General features: G+C 44.8%; 2 long non-coding RNA genes across 2 annotated transcripts in view; one reads left to right on the top strand and one right to left on the bottom strand.

The window, feature by feature from the left end:
* The window catches only part of LOC121041042 (uncharacterized), a 42,250-nt gene extending 37,253 nt beyond the window's left edge, over positions 1 to 4,997 (top strand). Inside the window, exon 3 of the long non-coding RNA XR_005795534.1 lies at positions 4,737 to 4,997. This is a non-coding gene — a long non-coding RNA (uncharacterized LOC121041042). The remainder of the gene's footprint in view (positions 1 to 4,736) is intronic.
* Positions 1,773 to 11,148, bottom strand: LOC121041043 (uncharacterized). Its single transcript, XR_005795535.1, has 3 exons — positions 11,138 to 11,148; positions 9,586 to 9,588; positions 1,773 to 1,995 (listed from the first exon to the last, which is right to left on the bottom strand). It is a non-coding gene; the product is annotated as an uncharacterized LOC121041043 (long non-coding RNA).
* Positions 11,149 to 14,365: the final 3,217 nt, after the last annotated feature.

Here is a 14,365-nt window from a genome sequence, read left to right on the forward strand (position 1 = left end):
AAGATTATTGGAGGCTGTCTTGGAGGCTGGTTACGATGGAACCAAAAGAGTCCTGACTGGTACATTGTGGTGACAGATGTCTCTACCTCAAGGATAGATTTTATACCATATAGGTATTCTGATCACTATGATAATCAATATTTGTTCATAAGGTAATTGCCATTATTTATCACCTATCATCTCTTTGGAGGTTAAATTCATATAATATAATTCTCTCTTTTCACCTCATATATAATATGCAAACGATTCATGAATAGAGTTCCCTTTCTGTCCAAATAGATTTTTCATTGGTTAAGTTCCTTGGTTGTGCGTAGGCATGGAGGTGTGAGATGATGACATGAAGAAGTTAAGAACAAATTGCTAACCTCCAAGTTCTGCCATTTTCTCAGTTCAGAGGTCGTAGAATTAGGGTAAGAGGAATGGGTTTAAAACATCTGGTTTCTAGTTCTGAATTTGCCACATACTAACTGTGTGACTTTAGTCCCTTAAGCTCAATGAGTCTCTTTCCTCATGTTTAAAAAAGGGATCAATATTTTTATCTTATAGTGGACATAGGAGGATTCTGTGATATGGTGCTTTATAAACTATGAGATGCTACTTGTTGCTGTAGAAAGGTACCGTGGTATTGGCTTGGGAATCAGAAATCAGACTTGGGTCCTAGTTTAGCCACTTGTGGGCCACATAATTTTATGAGGAATTATTTATCCCCCCTGAGTTTGGATCTCCTCCTCTGTACCACCAATTTAATAATAATAATCATAGTTTCATGCAGATATGGAGTTCAGATGAAATGCTGTCTGTAAAAGTTTGGAACATAACTTTGCTATGATTATGTCTATTAGAGAAGGGTTGGAACCAAATTTACTGTATCTTTTATATCAAAGTAAACATGACCAAGTAATTTTATTTAATGAATAAATATGTATTGAAGATAAGTATATGGCAGATGTGAGCTAAGTGCTATGGATACAACAACAAACAGGACAGACGCTATCCCTGTCTTCTCAGAGCTTAGAGTTGATGAAGGAATGATAAACAGGCCAGATATTACAAAGCCCTGTGATAAATGGTATGGATGGGCATGTGGGTGCTATGGGAGCATGTAGGAGTGTTGCCTCACACAGGCTTGCAGGGTCATGGAAGGCTTTCATGAGGAAATAAGGTCTAAAGTAAGATCTGAAAGTTGAATTGGAATTAGGTTAAAGGAAGTGGGTGAGAGTTAAAGGGAGGAGCATCCCAGATGGAGGAAAGAGCCTACCCAAAGAATGAGAGGTAAGAGAACACAGGATGGTCAAAAATTATTCACTGTGGCCGGAGCCGTGAGACAGAGGCGGAGCCCTTTGTGAACTAGGGTTGAAGAGATGCCCGATCGTAGAGAACTCTCTGGTAGGCATGCTAAAGCTCTGTCCTGGATTTTGTCTTGAGGGCAATGAGGATTCCCTGAAGGAGTTCAAAGCAAGAAAGAGACAAATTAGATTTGCATTTTAGGAAAATCACCCACTCCATATTTTTCAAAGAGGCTGCTAGTGGCATTTTGGGTGGAACAATTCTCTACTATGGAGATCATTCCAGCTGTGGTTGCAGATTACTGGCTTCCCAAAGATACCCATGTGCCAATTCCCAGAACTTATGAACAAGTTATAGTACATGGCAAAAGGGACTTTATGGATAGTATTCAAGTTATGGGTTTTAAAATAAGGAGGCTATCCTGGGTTACCTAGATTGGGCGGGCCCCATCTGATCACATGGGCCCTTAGAAGGGAAGAGGAGGACAGAAGAATCAGGGAAAGATGTGGTAGGAGACGCAAGGCATGAAAAGTATTCAATCCACCATTACTTTCTTTGAAGATGAAGGGAGAAATGAACCAAGAAGTATGGGAGACCCTAAAAGCTTGAATGATCTCTGCTGATAGCCAGCAAGGAAACTGCCACTTCAGTTCTACAATCCCACGGAACTGAATTCTGCCAACAACTTTACTGAGCTTGGAAGAGGAGCTCGCTTCCATTAAGGAGTGCAGCCCTTCCGAAACCTTGATTTGAGCCCAGTTAGACCTCTGTCAGACTTCTGACCTACATAACTTTTGCAGTAATAAATGGATGTTGCTTTAAGCTGCTGAATCTGTGGTACTTCACTACCCGAGCAGTAGGAAATGAGAACACTAGATAATGCAGCCTCCCTGGCTCCTATTCCTTTAATGACAGCATGGCCCCCCACCCCCTGCCCCCAGTTATGTGACAATCCCAATGGCTCTCACACATTTCCAAATGTCTGCTGCTGCTGCTGGGGGCAAGGGTGGGGGTAGAGCAGTTTGCCCCTGGTTGAGAATCACTGCACTGGAGAACTGTGGATAGGAAGAAGTCTGTGTGGAAGGCAGAGGAACCAGTTAAGAGGTTGTTGTGAAATTTAAGCTGAGCAATGAAATGGCCTGAAGGAACATAGTGGGAACATTCATGGGAATAGGGAAGGGGATGACTTTAAGAGATAATTAGGAAGCAGAACCAACAGTGGTGGTTTGATTAGCATTGTGGGTGAGCGATCTCCTCTGTCCCCAGCCTCCCCCACCACCACCCTTCCACCCCCACCAGCACCACACACATCTAAAAGCAAAGAGCATTTTTGTAGGAACCTGACTTCCCCTCCAGTGAGCAAGAGGACACACTCTTGGAGCCATCAGCAATTTGTACCAGGATCAGCCAAGGAAGGGAAATGACAGCGGAGCTATTGCAAACCCAAAAGGCCCCTTATGGCCAGAGGCACCCAGTTGGTGAAGCCCAGTAATTGCTTGAACACTTTTCAGCTACTCCATGCTGCAATTGACGACAGGAAATGAGGAGAGATTTTATACTTCCCAACAGAAGCAAGTCGGGCGATCCAAATGGCTGGAATGTAGTTCGAATCAGGGTGTTTGGCTGAGCTGACCGAACTCCTGTGTGCAGTTTGAAAGCATTTTGCCCTGGAGATTTTTATTTATACTTTGTCCATAAGAACCTGTGCCCCTTACTTACAGCCATGGACCCAAGTGCTTGTACTAAATCCCTTTTGTGTGAAATACTTGGTGCAGTTTCTGCCTTCCTGACCGGACCCTGAGGCAGGGCACATACCACACCACACACACAAGCCTATTTCAACAGTGAGTTTGTTCTCATTCTGAGATGTCACAGCCCACTGGCTTCCCAGCCCTCCTCTGGTTTGTGCTGCGTTCCCCAGCCTAGTGACTGGGAGGGCCAACACTGCATCATTAACCCCTAATCCTGGGAAGATGAACACAACAGAGCATGTAACCAGTTACCCAAAACAAATGCAAGTGTCATAGGAACCTTTTAAAGTTGGTTCTCAGTGGGAAACAAAAATTCTCCCTGCGTTTGCATTTTCCTTACGTTCTTGAAAACAGCCACGGTGACATGAATGAAACATCAAGTCAAAAAATAATGATTCAACATAATTCATAGGTCATAGCAGAGAAGCTGAGTTTTTTTGTGCTCTTTTATGCATAGGGATTGATGAATCCCGCAGGTATTCCTGACGTCGGCACTTTAGGTAAAGTGTTCAGCCTGTAATATTAAGACTAATTGGCCAATATGTAATTCACACATGAAGGTTTTGCCTTTCAAAGTCCAATGAAAGTTGACCATACACTCTTATCCCCAGTGGAACTGAAGTGGGTCATGTCACGGGGTAGGTCGGCTCTGTGTCTGCTTAAGCAAAGCATTTCCTCCTTTCTGCCTCTTGATGAAAGTCCATTTAAGTGGAATCAGTTCTGTTCCTTAAAGACAAAGTTATCTCATTTTCAAATAATAATAACAATGTTAAGTTTCAGCCCCAAAGCAGGAAAACCCAGGGCTGATGCTTCTCATTGCTCTACACTTACCTTGCTTTTGAGTCATTTTCAGTTCCAAGAGATCCTCTTTGTTCTCTGCCCAGGCACTGAGAAAAAGCCAAGGACAGAAAGCAGGCCTCGCTGTCAAACGTTTTCGGTGTCATTTTCCTAATGCTGACTACGTATCAGTATGTGTGATTTTATAATTATAGCTGTTTATTTGATTTGGATAGGCAAATTGGCTTGGGAGTGAAAGGGATGTTTTATGTCAAGATGCTCTAACTTTGGTTGGCAATTATCTTCTGAATATTTGGGAATGGTGACAGCCGTCTCTCTCCATTCTTGAATATATTTCTGGCATTGTCGGGGCTTCAGTCCCAGGAAGGGAGGAAGAAGGCTCCTATACAAGAGGAGATAGCTAATAAAACTATAGTGGTGGGATTTTTTTTTCTATAAAAGAAAATCCATAAGTGACAAAATATCTCACCAAGTCATTTTTCCTCCCCAGTGTCTTGGCATTGTGCGCGTGCTTGGCACATGCACAAATTAAGTTTACAGATCCTGTAAAGCAATTCATCCTGCTCTGAATCTAATGCCAGTAATTTTTCAAGGAAGTCAGCAAAATGTAGCCCAAGAAGGAAAACACTGCCATTATTTTTTAAGAACTCTATTGTTTTTATTCAATCTGCTACTGAACTATGACTAAATCATTTACTCTTCGTATTTAATTTTTAATTTTGCGATATTCTCACCCCAAATGAGGTCAAGTCCTAAATCCTTGTATCCTAACATCCCAGCTGTACAGTCATATAAGAGGTTTGTTTCAGTAAAAATGATTACTGGTGTCTATAATAGAATTGTAATAACTCAATACTGTTTTATAAATTTTTGATTCACTCTGCATTTTTTATTTGACAGCTTGCCAAGTTCCAGTTTTTATCTGATCATCTTTGCATCAATAATACATGAAGCTGAGATCTTCTGAAAAGAGGATACTATTCTCCCCCCTCACTGAACGCTTTGCTTTTGCCAGCACCAACACTGATTTGGATTTAATAATCTGTAGTCCTTTTGGTTTGATCACACTTCTCAGGAAACCCCAAAAAGAGCCATGGCCACATATCCACCAACATGGAATCAATTGCTCCTTCTTAATAAATGCAATCATTGAACACCTGATCCATACGTTGCTTGTTACGTGTAATTGATTAAAGTTTCGACATAGTTAGGATTTTAGTGGCCCCAGGTTTTCCATATTCAGATCCTCTCAACCAAAAAAATGACAATCAACAAAACCTATGCCGTAGAAGGATGATGTTTCTGATTGTAATTCCTTGTCACCTCCATCATCGCACATTTCGTCATACTCTGCTCTTAAACGATGGTAGCAGTGCTGCTGCTCTCAGGCTGTTCTCGCTCCAGCTGTTCACGTTAAAGACCACTGTGTGAGTAACAGGTCTACCCATCACCCACCTCCAAGATTGTTATAAATAATCAGTATCGGGAAAAGGAACTGACTAGGACTGAGAGCACCACATCTTCATCTATTGTCTTATTTTCCACCTCTAAGGAATGCAGCCAAGGGCCTTTTACAATTCATCATTCCCATCTCAAATAAACAATGAAATGCTGGTGAGTAAGAGAATTGCTCACCCAATGGTTGTCAAGCGATTAAATCAGAATCTCTGGGGGGTGCATTGTGGGCATTTGGTATTTTTAAAAGCTCCTCAGGTCATTTCGATGCGTAGCCAAGGTCGAGGCTCAGCGTGCCCCAACCTGAAACCTTGCCACTCTGTGTAGCTGGGTGCCAGCCTCATGGGCTTGTTAGAAATTCAGAAATGTACTGAATCAGCTAGATCTGTTGCACCCGGTCTACTGAACAGAATCTGTGTATTAGCAAAATCTTCAGGTGATTTGCAGGCACGCTGAAGTTGGAGAAAAACTGACCTAAACTGCTATTATTGTAAGAGACATCCCTAAATTAGGTAAGCCGATTGCTGAACAGATTGGCCTCTCTCGGTGTTTCTGGAGGAAGTGGGGTGTAACCGTGGGGTCTATTGTCAGGCAGTTCTGGGTTTGTACCCTGGTTATGTCAGTCAGTAGCTGTGTGACGACTTCGGGAAAATCTCTCTAAGCTTAAGTGTGCTCAGCTGTGTAATGATACTAATAATAGTACCCACCTCTCTCGGGTTATTGGGAAAATGAATTGACAGATTTCATGTAAAGTGCTTGAGACAATGCCAGGTGCACTGTAAACAAGCAATATTTTTTAGTAGTTAATACTAACATTGATAAAGTTATACTCTTCAGACACTGCAATTTCTCAGATGTTTAAACGCAGATAATAATTCTTGTTTATTTATCTGTTTACCCTCAAAGCCAAGTGAGGCTTTTATGAAGGTCAGCCCTAATGTCCACCCTTGCATTTTCAGCTCACACTTGATCCCATTCATCATTTACAGGAGGGACAACAAGAAGGTTAATGGATGCCTAGAACAACAGTGCAGTGGTGAGCTCAACCAGAATGCCTTTCCTAATGCCTGAGTCTGGGTGACTTCAGCTTAATTTTCTTTGGAAGCCATTGCCATTGTATGTAAAAGGACTCACAAAGCAGGCTTCCATGTGGGGCTAACTCTGTTCACCTACATTTGGCCCGATTTGGAAAGCTTTCTTGGCTTTTTCCCATCCAATCCAAACAGGGATGGGAGATTTTATTAAAATGACTTGGGCCCAGCCTGCTCTGTGTTCTGAACCATTGAAGAGAGCCAAAAATGTCCCCTGGTGTCCATAGAAACATTGTTCTTATTTTTCAAAATTAATCCTGCTGAATTTGCGAGGCTGCCTCACCTCCATCAGAGCTGCAGACGGCCAGGACAAAGAGCTGTTTTGATGTTCCCAGCTGGGAACCCTGCCCTCAGCAAATACAGCTGATATAAATAAATGGTCTCTTGCCTGCCTACATTCATGCCCATCTGTTTGGAGGGCGTGGTGCCCAATCAAAAGTTGCCTAGACGCTCACCATGGGCACCGGTGCCAAGGAAGGACGATTTCATGGCAGCCTGCCTAATGCTGTGAGTGCCATCTTTCCAGTAGTGGGTTCTCATGCTGGACCAGAATGGGAGCACTGGCACCGCATGTTTCCTTACTGTTGATCGCACCTGTTGACAAGGTGGTGCCAAACTAAAAAAAGAGGGAGAGAAAGAAACTGCTGTGTAGGAACATCGTTGGGCTCCCAGGGCCTGGCACATCCACTAAGACAGATTCTAATTAAGTAGAGAAAGTCTCTGCCCATGGATGTTCTGATGAGGCACGAGATTGGCAAGTCAAACTTTACTTGGCTCTATCACAGGGGCAGAGGGCTAGCTGCTCCCAGCTGGCAGTCTGCCCCTGTCTAATATAGGGAATATAATAGAATGCTGGTCTTTGTGATGACATCAGGAGCCAGACAAACCGGGGGAATGAATCAAGCCAGACAAACCGGGGGAATGAATCCCAGCCCACCATCCCCTTGCTCCCAATTTTCACCCACCCACAGGCAATGATAGACCTGATGAACACAACTTACACACCGTAAAAACCTAGGAGCTGATTTTATTTTGCGTTGGCTGAGCTTGAGAAAGGAAACGAAGCCAGCCAGGAGAATGCAGGATGTGGGGACATTTTCATGCTGATAAAGGTAAATAAATTCCCTCAGAGTTTGTTAAGCGTGATTGCTAATAAATGCACGTACTCAGGTCAACAGGGGACCACAAAGGGGACCAGGAGAGAATCCTCACAGCAAAAGTTAGGAAATTACTAATCCCAGCATTCTCTGTGGACCTCTAAAGGGCTAAAAACAGTGGTTCTCAGCCACAGAATATTGTGGAGATGCAGAGTGAGTAATCTTTATTGATGAGAAATTCAGGCACACTACCTTGTCCTGTGGAAGAAAAATAGGTCGAGAAACTGCTGGCTGAGAGAATCAAAGCAACATGCCTTATTTACACTTAAAAGGGCATTTGTTAGTTCAATATTTGGTTTTGATCCGAAATTTGCATCGTCTTATTTAAACAGGAAGTCTATCAGTTAGACTTGTGGATAAATCTTGAGGTAAGTTGACAAAGGTCCTCCAAGATGTCCATGTGCTAATCCCCAGAACCTGGAAATATGTTACCCGATAGGACAAAAAGGACCTAGCAGGTGTGATTAATTTAAATATCTTGCAATGTGGGAGATTATTTTGGATTATCTGAATGGGTCTGATGTAATCACAAGGGTCCTTATTAGAGCAGAAGGCAGTGTGAAGAGGGCAGCAGAGACTGGGTGATGTGTTTTGAAGATGAAAGAAGGGGCCCAAAGCCAAGGAATACACACAGCCATCAGATGCTGAAAAAGGCAGGGAAACCAGTTCACTCCTCAGAAATTCCAGAAGGAACCAGCTTTGTATATACCTCTATTTTAGCCCAGTAAGACTGATTTTGGAGTGCTTACAATTCCTTCAGAATTGTAAGAGAATAAATGTGTTTTGTTTTAAGCCAACAAGTTGTGTAACTTGTTACAGCAGCATTAGGAAACTAATGCAATCCTTAGCCCTGTGTAGCCGACTCAGGGTGGCCCAAACTGGAGGGCCCCAGGCAACACAGAGCTTGGAGTAACACAGTCTTATCAGCTGCTCTGATAGAACCAACTAATTCAGTTCATTGTTTTTCTCCCCAACTCACTGGCCTTTTCTTCCCCCATCATGAATACAAAAGACTGCAATCAAATCCAATGTTTTTGTTTATCCTTATTGGCATTGCACAAGCCTAAGGTTAAAAGAAACAGTTCTCAGGGGCACCTGGGTGGCGCAGTCAGTTAAGCGTCCGACTTCAGCCAGGTCACGATCTCGCGGTCCGTGATGGCTCAGAGCCTGGAGCCTGTTTCCGATTCTGTGTCTCCCTCTCTCTCTGCCCCTCCCCCGTTCATGTTCTGTCTCTCTCTGTCCCAAAAAAAATAAACGTTGAAAAAAAAAATTAAAAAAAAAAAAAAGAAACAGTTCTCCATCAGGTCTTGGGTCACACCCTTAAATTCACAACATTTCGCCTACCAGGCGAGAATATCACTCAAATTAACAGAAGCACAGGCAATGCCAGCTCTAATTGCAAACATTCAGATCCCAAAGGCTGGGAACAGTTTTAGAGCCTCAGTTTAGATTTATGTTTGACTGATGTTATATCCCTACTATGTGCCAGGTACGAACCATTGTATGTTGACATTTGGAATAGATCCCCAAGCAACACGATGGGTTAACTTTGCAATTACTGGATACACATGCAGTGTGAAATAGCCATTATTATTAGAAGTTAATAGGTGACTTATTCCTCTCAGCAACTGACCTAACACTGTAGGGCGCCTGCTGTCACTGAATGTTAGCAGCAGGTGCCTGTCCGTATACCGGTCCATCATTCCATCTCAGTGTAGCAGTGTGTCAAACACAGGGAATTGGGACATTGAGGCTTTTCTTTCCAGGAAGCAACTTTATTCGTGCCAGCACGGGCTCAGTGGGCTAAGACCCCAAAAGGCTGAGCCCTGAGCATAGCAGGGGGGGGGGGGTGGGCTGCCTTTTGTACAATTTTGCTCCTTTGTCTCCCATATGTGGTAACATACATCTGAATGAGTGGTCTACATTGCAGAGTTGTGAGGAAGGTCGCGCACTTGCACATAGCCAGGTTGCCTTCCCTTGTCTTGAGGTTTTTACCACATTCCTTAGGGAGAAGCTCTACCACATTCCCCCCTTTGATGCTTGGACCCCCTATTTTGGGTCAAAGAGCATCATCTTGGTTTAGAGGTTTATACTTCCATAACATCATCACGTGTGGCCATTTCCCTTTTGACTATCGCCTCAGTGAGGTTGGAGACAGACTGTATAAGCCGGGGACCTAAGCAAGGTAGGATTAAGCAAGCTCCCCAAATCAAGAAGATAATACTTAGGTGGGTTTTGAATCCCCCAGAGAGTTGAAAACCCTCCTCCAAATAACTCCCCAGGGTCTCAACCTTTCCGGGTCTGGACTGGCACAAGCAACATTTCTCGTTCGATCTAAGATCTCCTTTATGACTTTTCCTTCATCATCTATCTGTAGGCAGCAGTTGCTCAGGTTAAACTTCCCACAAACTCCTCCCCCAGAAGGAAGCAAGTAATCTAAGGCCAAGTGATTTTGATAGATAGCATCGTGCATTTTGGTTTGCTGCTTGGCTAGTAAGTTAAGAGCTCTGGCACTTTCATTGGTTATAATTTCTACAACTGCTTGCAGTCTGATTATGTGGTTTAACATGTAAATGGGATTGCGGTAGCAATCCTACCCCATCCTCTAACCCCTCCTAACCCATCCTCTGCTAGGTGGCAGGGCCATAATATTGGATTATACACTTGGGAGGCCATTTATCATCTTTCCAATTGCCAATTTGTAGGGCACGTCATTTCCTTTGAGTCTCCCTGTCCCCATACACTTGGACTCCCAAATCCTCCCCTCTGGCGAGGGGGAGCAGGTAGAAAGGTGGATGAAAGGTTCCCAGCACACATGACCCTGACCAGCCTGAGGGGAGTACTATATAGGCTATCCTTCCACATATCCAGTATAGTCAACCTGGGGCCCGCCATTCAATGGCTGCATTGACATTGTCCCAGGCCTCTTGGAGATGAGAGAAGTTAGACAAGGGGGTGGGGATCTGTCTGACTCAAGGTGATCTGGGGATCCCCACCATTGTGTTTCCCGGGGGGGTTGAGTTATAAAATCTTTGGCCTAGACACGTGAAGCTTCCAACAGAGATGGTGAACTTTCTTCCCCACCAGGAAAGGCAGTTTGTCTCAATAATTGAGGTTTTGAAGAGCCAAACCCTGGTAGGACTGGATTATTCTGTTCCATTAGAAGGTTTGCGGGGATCTAATTCTCTAGCCTCCCATGGTCATTGATCTCCCATGTTGGTTCCCACGCATACATGGCAATAAGAGATCTTCAGAGTCTGGGCTATAGTCTCTGCTAGGGCTAGAAACAAGTTCCTTGCTGTGACTGAAATGGGAGTGGGGCTACTTCTTATTTCTTCATAGAAGGAGTGGAAGACTTGATGGGACATGGTTGGATGGGCGGTAGTGACTCTCTTGAAATATAGCACAGTCCCTGGGTCTCTGCCTCCCCCAGGGATCCGGATGCCAATTCAGGTGCCCCATTGCCATTTGGAATCTCCTGGGTTAATGATGGTAAAATTAACAGGATTACAGACCTTTGATTGACAACCTGATGTAGCTGCCCCCTTCTGAAGGAGCACTGTTGTGCTTTCTTTTTTCCAAGTAGCCCATGAAACACAGCTCCAGCTGGGGCATAAAAACTCAGGTGTATAGGCACATAAACCATTTTCCTCACACATGCATTTGTCATTGAGTCAGTAAACCCACTCCCAGTCTAAGCCTCCACATGGTATATAAAGAGTTTTTGGGCCCTCTGTGACAAGTGCCCACTTTTTTCTTATGACAGATGCCTCTGCGCCAATACCTATAACAACACATACGTCTAACAACATTGACACTGGTCTTTTTGGGTTAGTAATTTGTGTCCAGCTGACCAAGTCCTCCCCTCCCCCTCTGGAACCTTGGTAGGATCAGACTTCTAACCAATCTTCACTGGGGGAGTACTGTGGGGTGAAGCAAGTGTTATTGACTCCCCCATTGGCAGATAGAATAGGTGGTCTTATGTCTGCAGGTCCCCAGGCCTTTTCCCTGGCATGAGAAGTGGGTATGGTAAAGTCCAAGTGACTCTCTGGCCTGACCTGGTTATATGAATACATGGGTCACATGATGAGGGATCTAGGTCTACAGAAGGGGTCCAGATTAGAAGCAACCAATACCAATGAAGCATCCTCTCCACAAAGGGAAGGTGGCGCTAACAGAAACCTCTCACCACACATGCAGCCAGCCGGGCAGCCACTGCCAGTCCTATGGCAAAAAGTAAAGCAAGAATCACAGTAATAGCAAGAAACAAGGGTGACAGTGCATCCCAGTAAGGAAACAGATATAGAAAATAAGGACAGTGGATTTGTCCCACCAGACCATCGATTCCTCAGGGTTCTGCCATGCATAGATTAGTCAGCTTCTAGAGTGACTAAAGCAGGGCTGTAGTGTCCCAGAGCCTCTGGAGTTGCAGATTGCTCCCTCCATATGGTCAGCTTGCACGGTGTTGATGGATCAGGAATGTACTCCCAGTTTTGAGATGCTGCCTTCACTGTGCTGTGGTGAATCCAGGGACCCACCTCGGCTACCTTTACTGCACTAGGTGACAGTGAATGGGCCCTTCAGGAGGGTTTTAGGGGTTGGACATTCCACTCCTTCACCCATACAGCATCTCCTGGTTTAAAGGGGTGAGCGTCTGTGACCAGACTCATAGGTAATCCCTCCCCAACCCAGTGGTGTAAGGTGGTTAGGGTAGAGCCAAGGGCCCACATCTGTTGCCTCAGGGTTAAACTGCCTATCTAATTTAGACCCCCACTTATGCCCTTGATAATGGAGGGAGGGCACCCAGAATGGATTTCTTAATGGGAGAATGTCATCTGCTTAGTGGGGCTACACCTGATTCTTAACAAGGTGATGGCAATACCTTGTTTCCTGACATAGTTTACTCAATTGCAGCTTCAGGGTTCGGTTCATTCGTTCCATCTTCCCAAAGCTCAGGGGTTGGTATTCTGTATGTAATTTCTAGGTAATCTTTAACCCCTTTGCCACTAGCCACATCACCTCAGCCGTGAATGCTGGCCCATTATCTGATCCCATAGTGATAGGGATTCCAAATAGAGGAATGATATTTTTAGAAGAAGTTGGGCCACTTTCTGTGCCTTTTCTATGTGAGCAGGGAAGGATTCCACCCAGCCTGAGAAAGTACACACAAAGACCAACAGATATTTATAGCCTCAGACCCAGGGAAGATCAGTGAAGTCCACCATCATATTTTCAAATGGGGCTCCCCCAACACTCTGCACCCCAAGGGCAGCCTTGAGTCCCTGACGTGGGTTATTCCGGGCACACATTTCACATTGCTCGCATACTGCTCAGGCTATGCTGGACAGTCGAGGGATGTAGAAATGTTGGCTCAATGTAGTCTTGAGAGCTGTCTGGCCAGCATAGTGTCCTGATGGAACTTCTTGACAAAAGCTTGGGCCAGGGCCTCAGGAATTGCCAACTTGGCCGTCTTCAAATTTCTACCATCCACCTGGGAGGTAGCTTCCATTTTCAGTCTTAAACCAGGTATTCTCATGTTGTGTCATTAGGGTCCCATTTTGCCAGTGGACTAGGGAACAGTGTGGCCATTAAAGTCGCAGATTCTGCTGTCCTTTGGAACCTGCAAGCTTTGCCTCTCGGTCTGCTTTACGGTTTCCCTGTGCAGCCATGATGTCCCCAACAATGCATGACTGTCACTCTTTAGGGGCCCACACAGCATGTAAGAGTTCAAGGATTTCCTTACCATACTTTATGTCTTTTCCTCCTGAGTTTATTAGACCCTTCTCTTTATATAAAGCCCCATGTACGTGGAGGGTGGTGAAGGCATACTTAGAGTCTGTATATATATTAACACCTATCCCTGCCACCAGTTGGAGAGCTCGGGTTAATGTGATGAGCTCTGCCTTCTATGCCAAAGTCCTCTTTGGCAGGGATTTGGCCTCAATGATAGAATTCAGGGTCACCACAGAGTACCCCACAAGGCATTCTCCCTCTTTCACAAAGCTGCTACTGTCAGTGAAATACTCAGTGTCGGGGTCCTTGAGGGGCTGGTCCCTCAAGTCTGGTCTGCTGGAGAACGCCTCATTCATGATTTCAATGCAGTCATAATCTGGTTGATCTGGCCCAACAGGCAGTAGGGTTGCAGAGTTTAGGGTCCACACTACTTCTAGGTGAATGCATGGGTTCTCACATAGCATTCATTCCCTGATATCTGACCATCCTGGCATTGGTTAGTCAGTACTCCATTAACGTCAATACTGAATGTGGCACTCAGACAGTCAATTCTTATCCCATAGTTAACTTGTCAGCCTCAGACACTAAGGGGGCCATGGCTGCAAGTGCCTATAGCAGTGTGGCCAGCCTTGGGCAACAGACTCAAGCTGTTTGGAGAGATATGCCACCGGACAATGCCAGGACCTCAACATCTGGGTTAGGACTCTCACGTGATGCCAGTACATTCATGAACGTACAAGAAGAAGGGCTTGGACATGTCTGGAAGCCCCAGACCAGGCACGTTGGTGAGGGCCCATTTGATCTCTTCAAAGGCCTTTTGCTGTGCTTGCTCCCATAATTAGAGGTTCCTGCCCTCCCTGCTCTGTGGCCTCATAAAGAGGTTTTGCCAAGACTGAGAAGTTAGGTATCTGGATTCTACAGAAACCTGCAGCCCTGAAAAACTCCCGAACCTAATGTCAGGTCAACAGGACCAGGATCAAACAAACGGCCTGTGTTTTCTCTGGGCCGAGTTGGCACTGCCCCTGGGAGAGGTGAAAGCTAAGGTACTTGACTTTCTTTTGACAGATTTGGGCCTTTGCGCCTTTGCCGCCCC

This window comes from Herpailurus yagouaroundi, unplaced genomic scaffold, assembly GCF_014898765.1.
Source record: "Herpailurus yagouaroundi ecotype Mexico unplaced genomic scaffold, PumYag 182, whole genome shotgun sequence".
NCBI classification, from domain to species: domain Eukaryota; kingdom Metazoa; phylum Chordata; class Mammalia; order Carnivora; family Felidae; genus Herpailurus; species Herpailurus yagouaroundi.